Source organism: Corvus moneduloides, chromosome Z, assembly GCF_009650955.1.
Source record: "Corvus moneduloides isolate bCorMon1 chromosome Z, bCorMon1.pri, whole genome shotgun sequence".
NCBI lineage: Eukaryota > Metazoa > Chordata > Aves > Passeriformes > Corvidae > Corvus > Corvus moneduloides.
The window spans coordinates 76,842,959-76,863,432 of NC_045511.1; the positions used below are offsets into that span (position 1 = coordinate 76,842,959).

Below are 20,474 nucleotides of genomic sequence, written 5' to 3' on the forward strand. Positions count from 1 at the left end.
CCCCTGGATCCCTGGAGTGTCCAAGGCCAGGCTGGACACTGGGGCTGGGAGCAGCCTGGGACAGTGGGAGGTGTCCCTGCCCATGGCAGGGGGTGGGAATGGGATAGACTTTAAGGTGCCTTCCATCCCAAACCGTTCTGGGATCCTTTATGCTCATCAACCTCACATCAATCATGTTAGCAGCTCAATCTGTTATGTGAGTGGGGTTCTGCAACACAGTTGCTATGAAAAAAATAACCCACACCAGAAAGCCAGGAACCAAACAAAAAAAGACTGTTATCCAGAAAAAAAAGATTAAAAAAAAAGCAAACCAAGGTATGCTCAAACATACTCCAGCAAATGTGAGTGCAGAAGATAGAAAATCCGTTGAAAGTCTGCTTCCATGCGCTTCACTCTGTGTTTCCTGAATCTCTCCTGACTAAATGCTCAAGCAGTTGGAGGACAAAAAAAAGAAATAATGCTGAAAATTTACATCGAAAGTGAAAGCCACAGATACAGCTTCACCGCTGTCCTACCGTTTCTAAGGTAAATTATTTCCTTCTGTAGTTTATAAAGGGAATGTAGGGAGGCAGAATCTGTAGCACTGCAACAAAGAGCCCAGAGTACCTTGGCAATATTTTTTACCTTTCAAAAACTCTTGCCTTTGAAATACCAAAATTCACACACAAACCAAACACACATAAATAAAACCACCTACAAAAAATACATTTTGGACCCACAGGCTTCTTCAGTCCAAAACCCCCTGTTTCTCCTATGTTAAATATAATGTATTAATAAGAAATGCTGTGATCTCTGTTATGTCTTTATGTCTGTTATCGTGCATTCTTTAAATATAAGTGTATGGTACATTCTAAAAAATGTCTGGCCAGTGTATTCTCCACATTGTTTATGCAGTTTGAGTGTATTAAACCACATTGGACATTACATTTTACTTCCACACCTATAAACCCCATGTTTGTGGTCCAGAAGCTGCCAAACAACAGTCCTCTGTAGTTCAAGGAAAAAAAACAAATTGGTGGAGTTCAGGAATCCACACAAATGATAATACAAGTGTGGGATTTTAAGAAAGAATGTGCTACACCCATTAATTTATGGTTGTTTTTCTGTTTTTCCTTAATCTGCCCTCAGCTGTTAAAGAAGTGTGTTTTAATTTAAAGCTGTTAGATTCTAATTAAATATCATTTCCACATATATTATGAAACACTACCACCACTGTTGGTTTGTTGTGAACTTTTTGTAGCTATGAAGCAATAAAAGGTGAAAGAGATTTTTCCCCCAAAACATTATAGCAAGCACTGAAAGCAGTAAATATTTCCTGACATCTGAAAGTCTTCCTAACACATCATTGAACTCAGAAAGACCCTTTATAGTACAAAAAGTATGCTCAGGATTAGGTTTAAAGTGGGAACTCATTCTACAGATCTTTTTAACACTGTCTGTGGCTGTTTTGTCAACCGTATTCCATGGGCATTTGAATTGTTTAATGTTTGCTTGCTCCCATAAATCAGGACAGGATCAGGAGGACAAGGAAGAGAAGAAATGTTACAAAAAAGATTTAAAAAAAAAGCCTCATGTGAATTTTTACTATGGTTTGCAATAATGTCATAAAGGAGCAGGCATGGAAGAAAAAGAAGAATCAAGTGAGAGAAATATTCCTAATGAGTGATAATGTCATGCAAAATCTGGTTGAGATAACACCAATGTTAAATAAGTGTCTTTTAAAAGGACAGAGCTGTTGACAAAATACAGTTGAATCTTACAGTTTACCACTGCCCCAAAAGGAGGCTCAAAATGATCTCACTGCCTGTGGGTGAATAACTGCCACTTCCCCTGTGTACTTTTCCAAGCTGATGTCTTTTGTTGTGCTCACAGACACCTTCCACACAGATTTCTGTGCTCTTTCACTTGGAAAAGGAGCACTATTGTTCTCCTTCCTCCTCCTAACCCATAGTTTTTCTTCACTAAACAACAAATTGATAGACAAAGCTAAAAGTAAAACCAAGCTGAAGACTGGAGAGACATCCTATTGTATCCCTGTCTCAAACATCCCTTCGAAAACACCTCCAAAGAAATCTTTCACTATGGTAACACATTTTGTGTTGACACCATTCCCCACTGAAATGCAGATGACAATAGCATTTATGAGCACATCTGCACTGCTCTTTTAGGCTTTTTTTTTTTTCCTACCAGCTCTCAGGCTTGTGCCATAATTGCAGTGGACACCTGGAGGGACAGCCATATGTCATGGATGCCGTCTATCCAGAGTCATCAGAACCCTCAGCTTTGCCCCTCACATTCCAACTATCACAGGCATGACGACACCCATGACAACAGACATCCTGCCTGTGTCTCCCAGCCTAATTAGAAGTGTCACTTTTCTTGTCTCAGACACTCTGCAGTGAAATTCTAATGAGCCTAATGCGTGTCTAAAACCATCATCTTCTACAGCAGACCCCAAAATAGATCATTATCATAACAGGTCAGCTACATCCTCATTCTCCATATGATTTAATTGCAGCTGCTGCTCTTTATGCAAGATGCTGGAGGACTTGTATTCACCAGCTCCATGTTAGCAGGGCCTCCTGTCAGCATCATTAGCACGGGAAATGCAAAGTGAATCCGGACTTCGCGTGGATAATGAGCGTGCTGGAAAGAGTGGCTCCAGCAAAGAGCCACTTGTTTCTGATCCACGCCATTAAATAGGTCTTTTAGCATTTCCATTATCAATCTTTCTGCTGATACAAAGCCGGGGAATGTTGCCAATACATTGATACAGCAGAGGAATAATTGGATGGGCTCAGGGAGCAGAGTAGTACCGGTGGGACAGCATTTACCAGAACAACGAGACAGTTCTCAGCATGGAGGTATCTATATGTCCCTCTGAGATATGGGCTCAAAGATCTAGTTGATCATAGGGTCCCTAAAATTTTACCCCATGGAAAAGGTGGGTGGCATGCTCAGGATGTATTAGATGAGGTATTTCTGATAGAGATGGCAAAAATCTCAGTATGATTCTGGAAGATCTCAGTGAACTCTTGAATTATGTACACCCATGGTCACTGGTTGAAAGTGAATTTAAGCACGCACAGAGGACCAGAGAGCTTACCACGAACATGGAATCCTGAATAAATAGATAGAACAACACATTCTGATTAATTTCAACCACTGTTCTCTCCTGATGCTTTCCCTACATGTTTATAGCATCAGTACTGACATGAGCACTCCTGCATGTAAATTATTCATACTTAACTGTCTGAAAATTGGAAGTGGTTTTTGCATATTCTTTCAATGATTACTAATGCCCAGCTCAGGAACTACTGGATTATAGCTCAGCTCACATTTTAACCAAGTCAGGAGAAGTCAGGAGCATATTTCTCTCATGTTTGTGTGAAACACACTGGCAAAAGGAGCAGTTCTACCAGGGCATTATTTACTTCAGAGCTTGGAATGTCTGATTTGGAACAAAATCCTCTGAACTTGCATTTGCTGTGCATCCAAAATTACATTGCAGTGGTATAGATAATACAGCCTGACACCTAATATGAGCAAAAGCCTTCAAAACTTCTGCTGCTAAGCAGGCTTAATGATGTAGATGTTACCAAAAAAACCCACCAAAACCCAGCAAATAATAACAACAATAAGAGAAAAAGTATATATTAGGCATGTAATGAGAAATATATCCAGTGCAGGTACTATGGCCATTATCTGACACCACAGAGAACATGAAGTTACTCTGTTCAAGGTGTCTGCCACTTATCTACGTCGTATTCAGCTTACTTAAACCCATGCGCCTGTTACACCTTCTCAGCCTTCTCTGAGCCAGCTGATTTTGATCAAGGGCACACATTTAAATTTTTTTTGGCTCATAAGCAATCCATCTGGGTAAGGACAGCAGACCTGATTGTTACATCTCCAGCTGCAAAGGAGTAGAGGAAAGGAATGGGTTTTACTTAAACTTGTAAGTGTGGCTTTCATGAACCTGTCCATTTAAGGACTGATGGAAAAGCAAACTCAGATCAAGGCATTTTGTACTTTTACTAAAATTCTAGCTCTCAGAGTGATTGCACTCCGTCCAAACAGAATGACAGAATGCACAGAAAGGACCTTTAAAAGAAATTTGACACAAGGCTATCACTGGATGCAGTGGTCAAATATAGTCATTTTCCATGACCATATGCACACCAAAATCTCTAAAATAAATGCAACTGCCCTGCCAAGATGCTTTCCACTACCTGGAATACTGTACACAACCTATATAATAATGCTTAGAGGGTTTGCATGTTCAAAAATAACTTCTTTAACTTGCACTTCGGGTTACTTAGCACTTCTAAAATAATGTTTCTCCTTCAGACATGACTAACAGGAGTAACTAAAATTCACTTAGCAATTTCCATCATAAAAAAAAAAAAAAATCCCAGGGAACCCCACATGTTTGAAAGTGGAAAATTTTACTGAGAATTTACTTTATTCGCCTCAAATACTCCCCCATGAGACTCAAGAACCGTGTGAGAAGCACAGCCAGGCTATTAAATTCCTTCACATTTTCTTGACATCTCAACTCCCAGGTGACCAAGACTATCAGTTTATGGAAAAGGGCAAGACCAAGACAGTGAATTCAGAAAGACACAAATCATTGCTCCATTATAAAAAAAAAAATAATTCAAAAGAGAATTTATCAGATTAAGTAATTTTCCTTTTTTCTAAATGAAGAAACCAACCTGCAAAAGTGTGAAGTTTAATTTTTCTGTTATAAACATGGAAAAAAAATTACTCTTTACTAACTGGGCAATTAAAACAGACAGGAAAAAAGATAATTTCACACAGAAATAGGTGGTTCCATTTAGATGTTTTATACTGTGGTATGGTTTTTAAGTACCTAGTACCTAGCAAGACACTCAAGGAATTAATAGCACACATTCTGCTGTCTGATGAGATGACAAGCATCTCTGATTTTACACAGATGAAACAGCCTGGTGATCTTTTTTATGACAGTCCCTCCTGTCTGCTGATTCATGGCTTATAAGTACTTGGCAAAGGGCAGCTTTCAAATTTCCTCCAGGGATGCTGTTCCAGCTCCTTCTGTCCCAGTAAACACACTTCAAAAATCATTACTAAACCAAGTATGTGTGTGTTTGTGTGATGGGAAGGGGAAGAAACCAGGGGGAAAAAGGGTGAAAAGGGACAAGAAAGTAGAAAGTACAAAATTCTGTCAGTGGTCTGTGCCTTCGGGCACAGCCCCGAGGCTAAGAGTAAAACTGGGATGGTTTTTGCAGGTGACACAGCCCTGTGTGAGGTTTTTTCTCTATATCCCCCACCAGGGACATGGAGTTTGCCTTTGGCACTGCAGTGCTGAGCACCATCAACCCATTGCTGGACCAGACAGCACAGAGGGGATAAACATGTCCAGCCTCTTTGTCCTGCACTCACAGCAAATGCTGGGCTCGGGCAAAACTGGGTTTTCCTCTCCACTTTTGTAGTGCAGAGTCTTACCCATTCTCATGTGTGTATATCTGCACACATCCCCTGTTTTTTTTGTTTTTAAAAAACACAACAAACTCAAGGAACCTGACTGCCTCAAAGCCCCCCATACAACACCAGCTCTCTGTTTTAAGAAAGGACCTGCTCCACACAGACCATTTGCAGGTGTAACCACCCTACAGCAGCAGGATCTTCCATACCACTGGCTAATTAATAAACGAGTTGCATGTAAATCAAAGAGCATGCTGAATATAATCAAATGCTTCTCCAGGTGTTATTACATAATGCTAGTACTTATGTTTAGTTAAGAGACAGAAAATGCTGTTTATACTTCCCAGTTGATTTTCATGTTATCATCAGGCAATTTTACTAAAGCAGATCCAGAACTGTTTCGAGCAGGTCTGTGCTGCCCAGAGTTTCTCAGGTAAATCTGACATCTGGGAAGAAGCTGTGGATTGCATGAGGCAGCAGATTCACCAGGAGCAAGGGATGCAACTTGCATAAGGAGACCCAAGAGTTTATGGCTTTGAAAACGAGACCCCAATTTACCAGTCCACAAAAGACCTGCGAAGTGCACGCACTCACAGTCCCCAAACAGACCCCAGGGAGCCACAGCACGGTTTGTACACATCTATTGCTCTGGGTAATGAGCTGTCCAAATGGTTTACCAGTCATGAAGTAGGTCTTCATCATGACAAATGCTTCAGGAGCACAAAACAAGAAGTATTCCCAAATGCAGACACCTGGAGTCCCTGGATAAGGCTCTCATCCAGGAAAAGGACATTTTCATCAATTACCCAGGTTTGAATGCTTCAGCTTGAGTGTGGAATGTCCCAGTAAGATAACCAGTGTTTCATTAGAGGTCACTTTATTCAGGTAAGAGTCCTACTTTTTATAACTTCACAACTGAAACGTCCTCAGTCTTCCTAAAAATCTCCAAAAGCTGCACAGCCTTGAGCCCCAGCCTCTGCTTTAACAAACAAGGAGAAGGTGTCCACTGCTATACAGGGAAGTACTGCAGGAGGTCTTACGAACAGACCTATCAAATTTATTTATAGACTCATTTGCTGGTGTCAGGTTTTTTCCTTAACAGATTTAGTTTCACCCTCAAATATGTGTTTGTAATACACAGTTGCAATTTTTTATTGGTCAAAGTGAAAAAATCACCCCAAACCCAACTTATATATTTTGAGGACGTTTTTACTTAGAAAGCATTTGACTTACTCCTTAAATACCTCAAATGATATTATTATTGTCTATACCATTAAGTCCTTTTATCCCTTTGACTTCTCTGTCCTAGTCTATCATTTTGATGATTCTGCTGTCCTTATGTTTTCCTGCCGTAACAGTCCTCGACTGAAATAGTGCCAGATGATTTAAATCCTCTCGTGGCAACCCTAGTGAAAAGAAAGCACATTATTCCCATTTCAGATTGCCACATCACTGCTGCATACAGAGGACTGTCAGGTCAAATAAGCTGCTGCTGAAGTGCAGCCAAAAATTCAGCTTCCAGCTGAACACCAGCAAAGGGAACACTGGAATGACTGGGTGCTTGTTCATTAATCTGGGAGGGAATTTATCTGTTTACCTTTAGGATTAAGTACACTCAGATACTAATCATTTTCAATAGGTTTGTACTACTTGATGAGTATTTGAATTTGAAACCTTGATAACAATTAAGACCTTGGTGAGAGACTGACATTTTTGATGGTAGGCACTGTATTCAGGTAATATCCCAATTCTTATGGCACGCCCAATATAAATTCTTAACTTTTCTTTGCTCTCTTCTTTTTATGAAGAGCAACTGTTTCATCCTTTGTAAGAAAACACTTACTATATATATTCATTTCTTTCTAGAGATAGTTATGGAAGTCTGAAAATTCATTTGCTTCAAGAAATTCTTCTATTATATTACTCAGTCATTTTAATTGCAAATTTTAAGCTGATCACTATATACATCTAATTATCTTTAAATGAAAAATGCTTGTAATTCTAGTGCAGAAAATTACTATTTCTGTTTAATGGAAGCCTGTAATCAGTATGATTTACTTTCTTACTTCTAAAAACTTCAGTAGCTATGGAGTGAATAAAAGAAATGGGAAATGTCTTAAAAATAACTCTAACATAGCTGGAATCAATGGAGTGTATTTAAAACCTCTGAATTTGAAGGACAAATATTTGAAAGCTGCAGGTCTTGGTGATCAAGAAACAATCCTTTCAGGCAGTAATCTTGGAACTATCCCATGTGTCTGTAGCAATTTGGTGGGTTTTACTTGGATTTACTGACTTTGGTAACTTGGGCAGAGAAGACCACCACCAGAATGTCGAAAAGAAACAGAAGAAAGCATCATGGAATCTTTATCATGATAGCTCTAAGGAATTCAAAATACAGATGACTTTAAAGAGAGGTTGCTCTATCTTTCTCCATGAAGACATAGAGTAGCCACATAATTTGCCTGAAACATGATTAAAAAAATGAAAACAATTTGATCTTTTTAAAATTTACTATTAAAATAAGTAATTTATGACTAAAAAATACAGAAATTTAATGACAAGCCAGATCTTTGCTCTCCTGTGTTGCTAAATAGAAGTTCCCACTTGCTGATTTCCAAGAATGACACAGACAAATTTATCCTGCCCCTTGACTAACAGCACCTTCAGTTGTAACCTTCTTGGAACAGTAAGAAGCAAACAGAGATCCATATAAAACACACAGGGAACACAGCCCCAGCAGGAAACTCCCCAGGCAGGCTGATTCTAGTAAATATCATATTTAGATGCCTGAGACATTACTCATACAGTAAGACTTTATAGTATCAACATACTCAAAAGCATCTTGGCTTTATTGTACTAATTCTTGATGTTCTACAGCTATCTAGCCAATTTCCAGACTCTTCTCTTAAGGTTACATGGAATTATTTGAACACAGTGGGGATTTTTGGGCTTTTGTGGGGTTTTTTTAGTTTTGTTTTGTTTGGGGTATTTTTTGTTTTTCTTTTGTTTTTGGAATTGGGTTTAGGGGTTTGTATTTTTTGTGTGTGTGCTAGGGTTCTCTGTTTGGGTTATTTTGTTTGTTTGTTTTGGGTTTTTTGTGGGTTTTTTTGTGGGTTTTTGTTGTTTGGTTGGTTGGTTGGGTGGTTTTTTTGTTATCCAGGTAGACAAATGTTTACAAATAGTACTGCACAAATGGGTAGAGGAAGCAAACACTGGAAAAAAATTACCTTCCTACATGTACCCAAACTTTGCATAACTCACGTCTGTAAAATAGAGTAGAGGAGAAACAAGCAGCACATGCTTCAAGGTGCTGCTCTCTGTAATAAACCTGGGGCAAGACTCTCAGCTGGAGGAGGACAGAGATGCTCCAGAATTCTGGCTTCCAACCAAAAGCAAGCAGGGCTACTTTTGAAAACAGCAGCTGCTGACAACAAGGTATAGAAACAAAAGCATAAATAACCTTAAGTTACTTTTGCCTCTCTGGTTCATTTCCTCTGAGACTCTGCTATTGCTATTTCCACAAAGATGCTCTGCCATTTTATTTTTTCCTGCAGGACTGAACAGAAGAAGTTAACCTGTGCAAAATCTGTCTTCCATTCTGTGTTTAGTCTGAGAGTAAATAATGTCCACTTAAGGTCTTTTTACAATCTGAGGTTTAAAAAGTTAAGGAGGTCAAAAAGATTGATACGTTCCATCACCTTTTCCCAGAGAGACAGGCAAAAAATTACAAAGATTTAAAGCTGGTTTACTTTTAGCTAGAGTTTAAGACAACTAATTTTTATCTGAAAGAGGAAATAGAAATTAATTTCAACTGTTTAAAGAATTGAGAAAATTAATGTATAATTTTTTGAACATTATCCTTCCTCAGTTTTTTCAGAGAGGGGATACAGCATAAGGAGATACTCTATCAAAGTTCCATTATTTACAAGTCTTACAGATGCAGTTTTTCAAATACTAATTAAGGACAAGACACTCAAATATCCTGAAAATGGGAGCTAGAGACAAAAAGGACAGCTCCTCATCTTCCTCTGGCAACACAGACTCTGCAAATAGAACATGAATGGAAGTCAGGGTCCCACATCAAATTCCCTCACAAGCCCTGTTTCCCACTGGACAATTCTGACTCTGAAAGTACAAAACTGATACGAGATTTTCTCCCAAAAATTCTCCTATATGGTCTCAACTGTCAGTAAGTACTTTGATTCTTTCAAGTGTGCATTCTTCTCTCTCTCTCTCTGTGTGTGTGTGTGTGGTTTTCTTTAGGTTTGTTTTGTTTTGAAGTTCCTAAGGATGGAAAAGCAGAGAAAACAAATAAGTTTCACTAATGGGGAGCAATGACCTCTCCCTGTGGCCTAAGTTAGCAGACCAGTGCCTCAAACTACCAACATATGCTGTTCATCACAACCTGTTCCAGAGATGTGCTTCTCCTCCAGCAGGATAAATTGGAATCTGACTGATGCTGCCTAACATGAAATCACATTCCTTCCTCCTTTTCTTGCATGAAACATGCTCTCATGCCCAATGAGTTTATTGAACCTTTACACATGGTCATCTGAGACTTTTGTGGGTATTGCCTAAAGTAAATAATTTTCTAAGTCAGTTCAATTAAGTCATCCACCAGGCTGCTTTTTGAAAGGTAATGAGACTGGTGAGATCTTCATGCAATAACGATCCAGCATTCTACGTAATATTATAACACATAACATATTATTTCACTTGAAAACAATGTTAAAAAATACTCTTTTCCTTTACCTCTTTTTTTTTTTTTCCCAATGACTTACACTTTGACTTCCATGAACTAAATTTTAAATGATCTTTCAGTTGACTACATGACTGGTTCCAAGACTTATAGTCCCCTAATTATCCACATTAAATTGGAACAATTATGGAACATACCAGACCAAGGCATCTGGACTTCCTGTCCATGGAAATGAGTGCAAAGGAGAATGTCATGGCAGCAAGAAGGGTAAGGGGTTTTCAGACCTCAGCCCAGCACAGTGCAATACTGGTACACAATCTTGTGTCTGAGAGTGTGGAATTTCTCCAATGTCCCCCTCATTTCTCACTGCAGAGCAAAGACTCTCTCCTGCTTACCCTTTTCTTTGGAAGAGGAGCAGGCACTGGAACTTCAGCACCAATAACTTGGATTTTTCTCCAAGGTCTTTATAATGGATTCATCCTCCCTTATTCAAATTACCATTTTTCACTCTACGTCAGCTCAAGCAGTGTGGTTACAGAGAATATTTTTCTCCCACACACTGATGACTAGAACCAGCTGGACATATTCAACTAGTTGGTTTAGAAACTTCGTCAGGGAAAGTTTTTCCCTTTTTCCTACATACTTCAAAGGGCAGACAGAAAAGCTCTTCCTAACTCACACTGGAAGTTCTGTAAAGAGAGATATGGATGAAGGAGAACAAAGAGTTGAGCCCTAATCTTCACTGTCCCCAAAAAGCACATTAAAAAGTGAACTACCCCTCCAAGTCTTCAAGGACCTTGATTTCCTGACATTACATGAAGAATTCTGAACTATAACAGCTTATATGGAACAAAAATAACATTGCAATACTGACCAGTATTATTTTGCTTGCCACTTGATTCTACAACGGGTGAGAGTTAGGACCTGGATGATGTTCTCCCCATTTTTTTCCTTAGTTATTCCCCCAGGACACCGCCTTTCCCAGCCACCGGCACAGCTAATCACTGCAAGTTCCCATCTGCTGGGGTTCCTACTAACTTGCCATCTCTCACTCAGGCCTTCAGAAATGAGCAGCAGCTTTCCAAATGCTGTTACCAAGCACTGCACAGGGCTCTTGTTCATCTTGATAATTACAGTCCTTTTGTGGCTCCATTTCCATGCTATCTCCTACCACATCCCACATATGTCACCACTCTGTGTTTTCAAAGCTCTTCAAAGCATCTCTTAATGCATCATCAATAACTCAGCAACAAAAAGTCCAGCAGAACCTTCCATGTTTTTGAAAATTTGTCACCAAAGCACCCTGTGTTTCATTCTCTCCCATGTCACCTTTTAGCTTTGAGAAGATGTTTTTAAGAGGTTCAACAAAGCTGCCTTTCATCTTCTCTGAACCCATCCTTAAAGCTCTGGGTCACACCATACCCCTGACCTTTGGTTATGCCAGGGGATTGCTGTAGCCACTTTGACCATCACAGTCTCATTTCACCAGGCTCCATCGGTGCTCAGGCAGCTTTCTCTCTTATCCTGAGGCTGCAAGGTTTGGGTATTCTTTCATTTTTTTTGGTATGGTTGGCTAATACAATCCATGGTGTCAGCCAATATGTCCCTAGAACTGTGAGAACAGAATGAGACATTTACTTAACCATGGTCTTCGAAGAACTGCCGTGAAAGCTTTTGCCATGCTGCTGGTTCAACTATTCAATACACATTCTTATAAAAAGAGAGACCGATGTACTACTTACCCCAATTATTATTCTTAATATTTGCAAGGCAGTTTCATGCTCAAGATCAGAAATTATATGAGCAGCAATGGGATGTTTGCACAACTGTACTCCAAGCCAATGGCTAAAATATAAAACACATTCTTGTTCTTGCTCCTGCACCAGCTCCTCACTTCCTGCAGGACTCAAAGGGGCTGCACATGCAGGAACATGAAAAATCTGTTTTACATTTGAGATGTGCACCAGGTGAAGGAAGGAAACCTTATGAAAGGAAATGTATCAGTTCTCTCTTTCTCTCATTCTCTTTGTTGAGCCCAGACCTGGATCACCCAGGTGAGAGGACCAATGTGGGATCTAAGGACAGGTGGTATTTGTTCTTCTTCTCTTTCTTCTATCTTCATGTCTCTCCTCTCCTACTGGTATCTGGTCATAGTTACCTTATTCTACCCCTTACTCCATACCAAAGTTTATTAAGAGGATCAGGAGCTTGTCAGCTATAATGGTAATTGCAAAAGTTGAGATCTTGGTACCTGAAGTTTGTTGCTGGAGCTTGTAAAATTTAAGGGCTTGCTAACCAAAGCTTTTGAGAGTTAATAGTGGCTAATTGCTGGAGTTAAGGCAACTATATAATAAACCATAAGATTTCCCATGACACATAGACAGGTGGTTTTTTTCAGCCTGATGAGAATTTATAATGAACATCTTGCCCCCTACCAAATGGGTCAAGACATTTGGGACTCTCTCCCTCTTGGATCCTGGTGTGCAAGCATGTTCAGAAGTCTGAACATTAATCCTGGACACAACCCTCAGCTGAGGATTTTTGTGATAAAGGATGAAATGTTTACATGTCAGGGTGCACCTTCCACAAGCACAGCACTGCTAGGGTGGGCATTTTCCTTCTTCTAAGTTCTACTGAATGCTCTCAATCTCTGACGAAGGCAATCAAAGGCGATGAAAACTGCCTGGCTTATTGGACCGACATGTTTTCATTTTTCAAGCAAAAGAAACCTTTCATACCAAACACAGCTCATGAGCAATGGCCAGTAATCAAAACCATTTAATTCACGCATATTTTTATTTCTCCTCTTATGCAGGTTGCCATATACTGATCAGCTGTGTTTACACACTGCTTTCATTAATAAACCAGAGCAGGGTACATTCATTTTACTAGCTAATTTGCTTGAAACTGATTTCCTGAGGCAGAGCTAGTGAACTGAAGCGCCTATAGTTTTTGTGAAAAATATAAAACCACATTCCATTAGTTTTAAAGATCAGCTGCTTTATTATACAAAATAGCTCATTTTTTTACCTCAGTCAAGAAATAGGGAGGTTTTAAATTAGATAATTAATTATTAGAAAATGTCTGTTCTTCCCCCAGAGTGTAACCAAAATGAATCACCAATTCAGTTCATTTTAACTTCTTCCCTTAACACTCATATCAGCAGAGTTGTTAAACTCTTCGCGTGATCACTGAATCTTAAATCTATAAACCTCATCATCTCAGCAGGAGGTTTTCATCTGAGATCTCTTGTACCAAATCCAGAATTCATTTTAAAATGTGGGCTCATAACTTCATTCCAATGTGTTTGAAAAAGCCATGGTTTTCTGTCACAATCTGGAAATTTGACATTTCTGTTACCATCTCTAGGAGGAAAACATCCAAGAAGAATCTCTACATATTGCTACCCATTTATTTTTTTCCACTTGGATTTCATAAACAAAAATAAAGGAAAGTTAATAATGCAAGTAAATCTTTGTTTTGGGGTTCTTACTGCCAGCCCACACAACTGCAAGACTATAAAGTGAAAACTGCAAAATGAAAAAAACACAACATTGAAAATCACAGCTTGTTTAATGTTGCTTAGTCTACTTTATTAATGATAAGCAACAATTACAAAGTAAATGAGCAAACAAAACCAAAAAACACCAGATGCATCCTGTATATCTTAATTTTTATTTTGCTGGCATCTACATAAAATACAATCCTATTCTTTCCATTGAAAGGAGAGACTATTCTACAGCAAGGAACTGAGCAATGCTTTATCTCACACAGATACTCAAAATGGGGGTTATGAGGGGCATGAAACGTCATCCTCACCCCCACTGAGGGTCACATGTACAGAGAAAGTGACTCTGACTCTCCTGCCAGGCACTGCTATCTCTGTCTCCTCAGTCTCACCCTTCTGCAGGGACTCAATCTGCTCCTCAATCTGCCCCTGCAATGACACAGCCCTGGTCCCACAGGTCCCTCTGCTTGCAGGGCAGGAGGTCCAGTCCCCAACAACAACACCTCACACCCATTTAAACAGTTCTTTCCTGGATGTGGAAACAGTGGCAGTGCCAAGGCCCCTCTCTAGCCCAGGCACAGGACACCCACTGCTCTCCCCCAGACACCTCCAGTCACCTCTCCCCAGCACATCAGGTGGCTCAGGTGTGATTTAAACCCATGCTGACAGCTCCAAGGCACCCTCTCCATCCCATACCAGGAACGTGCTCCGTGGCTTTCCCAGGGACCGAGCAGGGCTGACCAGCCTGGAGCTTCCCTTTCAGCTGACCTTTGGGACTTTTTGGAATATGGGTGCGACATTCACCTTCGTTTGGTCACGAGGGTCATCCCTGGGCCTCCCAGAGGTGACAGATGTCTCACCCTGCACAGGCACTGGCCAGCTCCCAGCACTCTTGGACGAAATCCATCATGTCCATCATGTCCGTCATGTCCATCATGTCCATCCTGTCCTACTGACCCAGGGGGAGGTTGTGTTATTTAAATTTTCCCCCCTCCATTCTCAGTCCCCTGTAACTGCAGAAGCAGAGGTGGTGGAGGGGTCTGAGATGTGACATCAGAAGCTATGAGTTTCCAGCTTCCCCCATCATGGAGATTTCCACCCACAGCTCACTTGGGGGTGCTCCCTTAGATCTCCCTCCTCCCTTGCAACACAGGACTGGAGCTGTTGGCAAAAGTAAGCAGCCACCTGCACGAACTACACTTGAAAGACAGAGGTGTTCATTTTGGGTACAAATAGTGCTACTCAACTGGCACATTGCAAAAGGATGACTTTGCCATTCTGTATTAAAATAATTGATAAATGTTTTACATAACTGCTGGCAAGAAACACAGATTAAGGGCCCCGGATGAGATCATAAAGAGACTCCCAATAGTTAAGGCATGACACACTTAATGCAGTGCTGGCAGTTTTTATCTCTGTTTTTGCCTGAAAAACAGGAATCCGAACCCAAGAATCCAATTTAACAATCAAAAATTTCAGAGCGGTTTTAGCCCACTCTCCAGTAGGCTGTAATAGAGTCCTTTTTTCCCAAAGGTTCTTTGAAACCATAAAATCCTAAGCTATGTCTATAATAATAAAAAACCGCACATCTGATCTGAAGATTTAATTATTTAGTTTGGACATAAAGTGACAGCTTGCAATATAGATAATAGTTTTGGCAAAGCTGCAGACGTTAATCTAGAGGCAGCTTCAGTGTAAAGTTATTCTGGCTGTATTCAATAGAAGTGTCATTGCATTATTAAAATCAAGAGAAGCCACAAAAATCCATATTCCTCAAAAAGTTAAATCTGAAAAGCAACCTACTTTCAACATTGAGTTTAGATTAACATCTATCAGGGCTCTTGGTCTTTGAACCACCAACAGAAAAATCAAAAATCCTGAAGCTCAGCTGAGTTCAAATCGGGAAACTAAAAGAAAAATAAACCAAAGGGAAAGAAAAAGGGGTGAAATAATAGACCGGGGAAAAGCAGTGAGTTAGTGTATAATATAAATCCAGACCCTGAAAATACTTTCAAATATCATCATGTTTGACACAGTGAAGTTTTTGTCTGCATTTCCTGCCCTAAGTGTACTGCAGCTGCACTTGGCTCTAGTTCTTGGCCATTATAACTTCTAAAATGGCTAATTATCAGACCTACTAGAAAGCTTTCAATTAACTGAAGAGTTCCAGGAAAAGTGAAAAATTCCATGTAAAGCCTTTGTGCAAATGAAGAAATTAGGATTCCATGAAAACCTCAGGCTTGAAGAAACAAAAAAAACCGGGCCAAACAGAACAGAATTACACCTTTTTCCACAACAATACATGAATAAATAAGTAAATATATAAATAAATTCCTTTTTCACTCTTCTAGACAACAGTACATGCAGTCTGAAAATCCAAGGTAGTTAGTGATAAACAAACTAGGTCACTACACAGATACCAAGGATAAATATAGTTATTTTTAATGCAAGGGAACATTCCCAGACAATTTTTTGACAGCCTGAGAGAGCTGTACTGAATGCAGAAACTTGTTTTGTCTACAAACATCACCACCACTCTTCACTTTTTGGTGAACACTTGCAGAATGTAAATTCTGTATAAAGATCTGTCCTGCGTTAGTGCATACAGATATGTTAGGAAAAGGCAAAAGCCAATAAAAAAATTGTGTGGTAGTACAGCAACGCTCCCTCCTCCCCAGATAATCCTTGCACAATTCCTGCCACTGCCATTTTCTATCAGACTCCCCATGGGGTCTGACAGGACCATGTGGGAACACACATGTGCTGCCCCAAGAAAACACTGGCACCACACCACAAACTCCATAGAGATGAAATTTCTTCCAACTCCTCATTTCCACCAGGAGAATACAGGGTCTGCTATGCCTTAAAGACCATCAAGACTAAATCCTCTCCCTCTTCACCCAAGCAGAAGAAATAGGAATTCATCAATCACCGTTGGAACGTTGCCCATCCTTCAGGTTGCCCCCCAAAGCACAAACTCTGGGTGAAGCCAAAGGGCAGCGGTGACTCAGGGAGGGTAGGAGGAAAAAGAAGTTGGTATTTTATTTTTTAAACTACATCTGCTTTGAAGAAGCACCTTCCATAAGGCAAATTTCAGTAGATATACACTCTAGCCTGTAATCTCCTAGAACAGCAATTTAGTGTCTTTTATGTTGCTCTTTTTCAAAGAACATATGTAATATCTCTAAAATCTTCAGTAATCTTACTTCTGTATCTTAACAGAAAAATGGGGCTGAGCAAAAACAGGCTCTTTCCACAGCTCCTTTTCCTACAGAAAATTACTTCTGAGATCCTACATAAAAGGCTTTTAAAAATTAGCCCAACGGTTACAAGATACATACCATGCTGCAAACAGGCCAGGCATTTTCAATTTCGATTGTAAAAGCTTCTTACACCTCATTTTGAAAACGAAGAAGAATCTCCTGCGTGCGCCGTAAAAAAGTGAGAATAACACTGAATGACATTAAATGAGAGTTCTCCTGAAACAGCATTTCCAGATGATTCCCTGCTTGTGAGATCCTTGAAAGTCTTAGGGTAAATATTTCCAGTATACCAACACTTCTCTCTCACACACACAAAATGAGATGGATATTAAGGCAGCTGCTGTGCCTGCAACACTACAGGAGACCCATAACATGGCTTTTGTCAGGCATAAGTCATCAGAACTCATCATTTCTCTTAAAAGTAGATGCCTTTTTCTACTTGATGTATTGACCTTTGTTTTCAGACTTCAGGGATGGAAGGCACGGACACGTCAAGGATAAGAGATGGGTGGCAACGACAGGAAAAAAGCTTGATGTGACACAAGGGACAAAAGATTGCTATGAAAGATGCTAGCACAAGACCTCATGATTATCTGACAGACTAGAACATTAATAGAGTGAAAGGGTAGCATCCTGAAACTCAAAAACCACTCAAAAATCACTAAAAGTACAGGTTTTTGCTACAATTCTTCAGCTCTGCAAATGGTGCTCCTCTAGATTTAAAAAAATTTATATTAAAAAATTATAATTACATATCAGTGATTTTTATTCCAGTGAAGTTGGGGTACAGTTTTGGAATATTTTCCTTCCTTCCTCCGCCTCAAAAGGAAATGTCTAGATAGAATTTAAGATTGTTCAGATTTTTCTACAAGTATAATGCTTTAGCTGGAATTCAACTGGAAACAAAACCAATACACCAATTTTTAATTGTTTGTTACTCTCTACAGGGAATTTTAAAAAAGCCCACAAAACCTCAAGAATTTGTTTATCAAAAAACCCAAACAATCAAGCAGTGAGCTAATTTGTAAAAATAGTCAGTCACCAGTCTCAGACATTTTGAAGTTTTCTCTTTTTCCTCAGGATGTAACTGAAGCGGGCAATAATTTTACCCATTTTGTCTTCTTTCTTTCTTCCTGCTCAGCATTCAGCTGGTCTGAGTGAAGGAGCCAGAACCACGTCGACTCCCTGGTAGTTGTAAAACAGATTTCTTGCTTGGAATTAAGCCAGAGCAGGATTTCTAAGGCAGGCAGCTCCTCCTGTTTCCACTGAGAGCACATGGGGAGCTTCCGAGCCTCGCCTGCTCGGTGTGGCCCAGGAGGGATCTTTATCCCCAAGATAAATATTTGCAACAAAATAATTAGGGAAGAAAAACACTGTAATCTGTCCTCAGCAAAATAACCTAGTGGGGTTAGTCTAGTTAATCAACACTGGATCTGCCCCAGGATGATGAGGTGGCCACTTAGGACCAGGAGATGTCCAGGGTAACGTGGAATTTGCTCCTCTGCCTTCATCCATGCCAAGGCAAAGCAGCGACGAATACAAGAGATACTCATGGATCTGACTCCAGCACATTTCCACAGTGGGGAATACACAGCTATACACGAGGCAGGGGGAAATCTGGCACCCTGTGCCTTAGGGTCGGTGCAGAAACTTATTTCTTGGCAAAAAAATGTGTAAAACTGGCACTGAGAAAATTATCTGAATGAACCAGCTGAGGACACAGGGAGTGTTCAACAACCCTGCCCATGCCACTTGCTCCGCCCTCCTTGTCCCCATCTCCCTTCCTTGCACCATCATTAGGACTGGCCTGCTCCTGCCCTAAGCCATCCCAAGAATACAAACTTCCAGAGAATTTTACCGCTCTATGTGAGACTATCACCAGTGCTGGCATTGGGGAAAAGCCAGTGGCAAAGAAATTAGGGAAAAGCTAGTGGCAGAGAAATTAGATGGGCTTTGGCCACACTATCAAATCTCACAGAGTTGCTCGTCTCAGCTTTGTCTTGCAGTAAAAACTTTGGAGACTCGGGAAGATTCCTACAGACCAGACACTTGTTTCACCCCTTCCTGACCAAACTGCTCTGACCCACAGGTCAGAGCTGCACCTTTACCACTCTACTTTTACTCACACTCAGCATTTTGGCTTCAAGCTGACAGAGAGAAGGTTTAGATTAAATATTCAAAGGAAATTGTTCCCCGGCAGGGTGGGCAGGCCCTGGCACAGGGTGCCCAGAGCAGCTGGGGCTGCCCCTGGATCCCTGGCAGTGTCCAAGGCCAGGCTGGACATTGGGGCTGGGAGCAGCCTGGGACAGTGGGAGGTGTCCCTGCCCTTGGCAGGGGTGGGATGGGATGGGCTTTAAGGTCCCTCCCCAACCAAAACCATTATATTGCTGTATAATTCTCTGGTTTAAAATGCACATTGTTATATAATTATTCATCTCTACCAAAAGATATTGAGGCATACTAGAGCAATCACTGCACTTACTGTGAGAAACCAATATAGATGTGGTATTAACATTAAGTCAATATATGTAGTCAATCACACTTTATTCCAGCTGATTTCTGAGCTCTTGTTCAGAATGTTGCTTTGATTTTTTTTCTTCCCCAATGGATTTCACAAAAGAAAGGATACATCTAACACTACACTCCCAGACATGCCTGACATTTCTTCAATTACATTTTTTTTTGTTGTTATGACTTTAGTGACAGGCTGAACCACAGGACCCACGTTTGGAGAAGAGTTTAAGGTTAAGTAAAACCACCCTAGGAAAGAATCAGAGCATCCATGTAACTGTGCCACAGTACAAAAATGAAGCATTTCTAAGAGAAATTTCTGAAAGGATTCGTCTCCCTGAATAAGGATATCAGGTTGAAGAGAAGCCTGGTGAAGAAAGCCAAGACGACTGAATAGGATGGGCTTGATCACACCCAGGAAAATGAAAGTCATTATCAAAGAGGTTGATCTTTACCCTGGAGGGCTATCTATAAGGAATGCATTATTCTGTACAAGGTCTGAAGGTAAACCGTAAAAAAAGACGTTAAAGAAATTACACAAAAGCATCATTAAAGGCACATATATAACATGCAGCAGAGAAGGGAGCTGCTAGGTCATTTCAGCTACTTCCCATGACAACAGCACATCATTTCCCCATCCACACTGTACACTATTCAGAGTATCAAGCTAATCTTCCCTTAAAATTGTTCAAATAAACAGCATTGCATGGTTTTAAAATAGTTCTGGAATAGTATCTGAAAGCAATCAGCTAGTGGGTCTTAGTTTTTAACCTAGAAAAGACCTTGCAAAGCAATCCCATGCAATTCCTCTCACAAGCAAGGAATCTGACAAGTTACATTGCATATAATAGTTTCTCCATCTCTACTTCAAAAGCCTGAGCTGCAAAAGGAGTAAAACAAAACAAACAAACAAAAAAAAAAAAAAAAACGCTAAAGCAGGATGGTCAGAAGAACTGTACTAGAGTAATCAGGGAGGAAACCCAGATTTCAGGGGCTGGTTTTGTGCAATGACACCTGGCAG

The 20,474-nt window shown here is 40.2% G+C and overlaps 1 protein-coding gene across 2 annotated transcripts in view; it reads right to left on the minus strand.

Annotated features, from left to right (window-relative positions):
* Positions 1–20,474, minus strand: part of EDIL3 (EGF like repeats and discoidin domains 3) — a 234,039-nt gene that overhangs the window by 204,489 nt on the left and 9,076 nt on the right. The window lies entirely within an intron of this gene.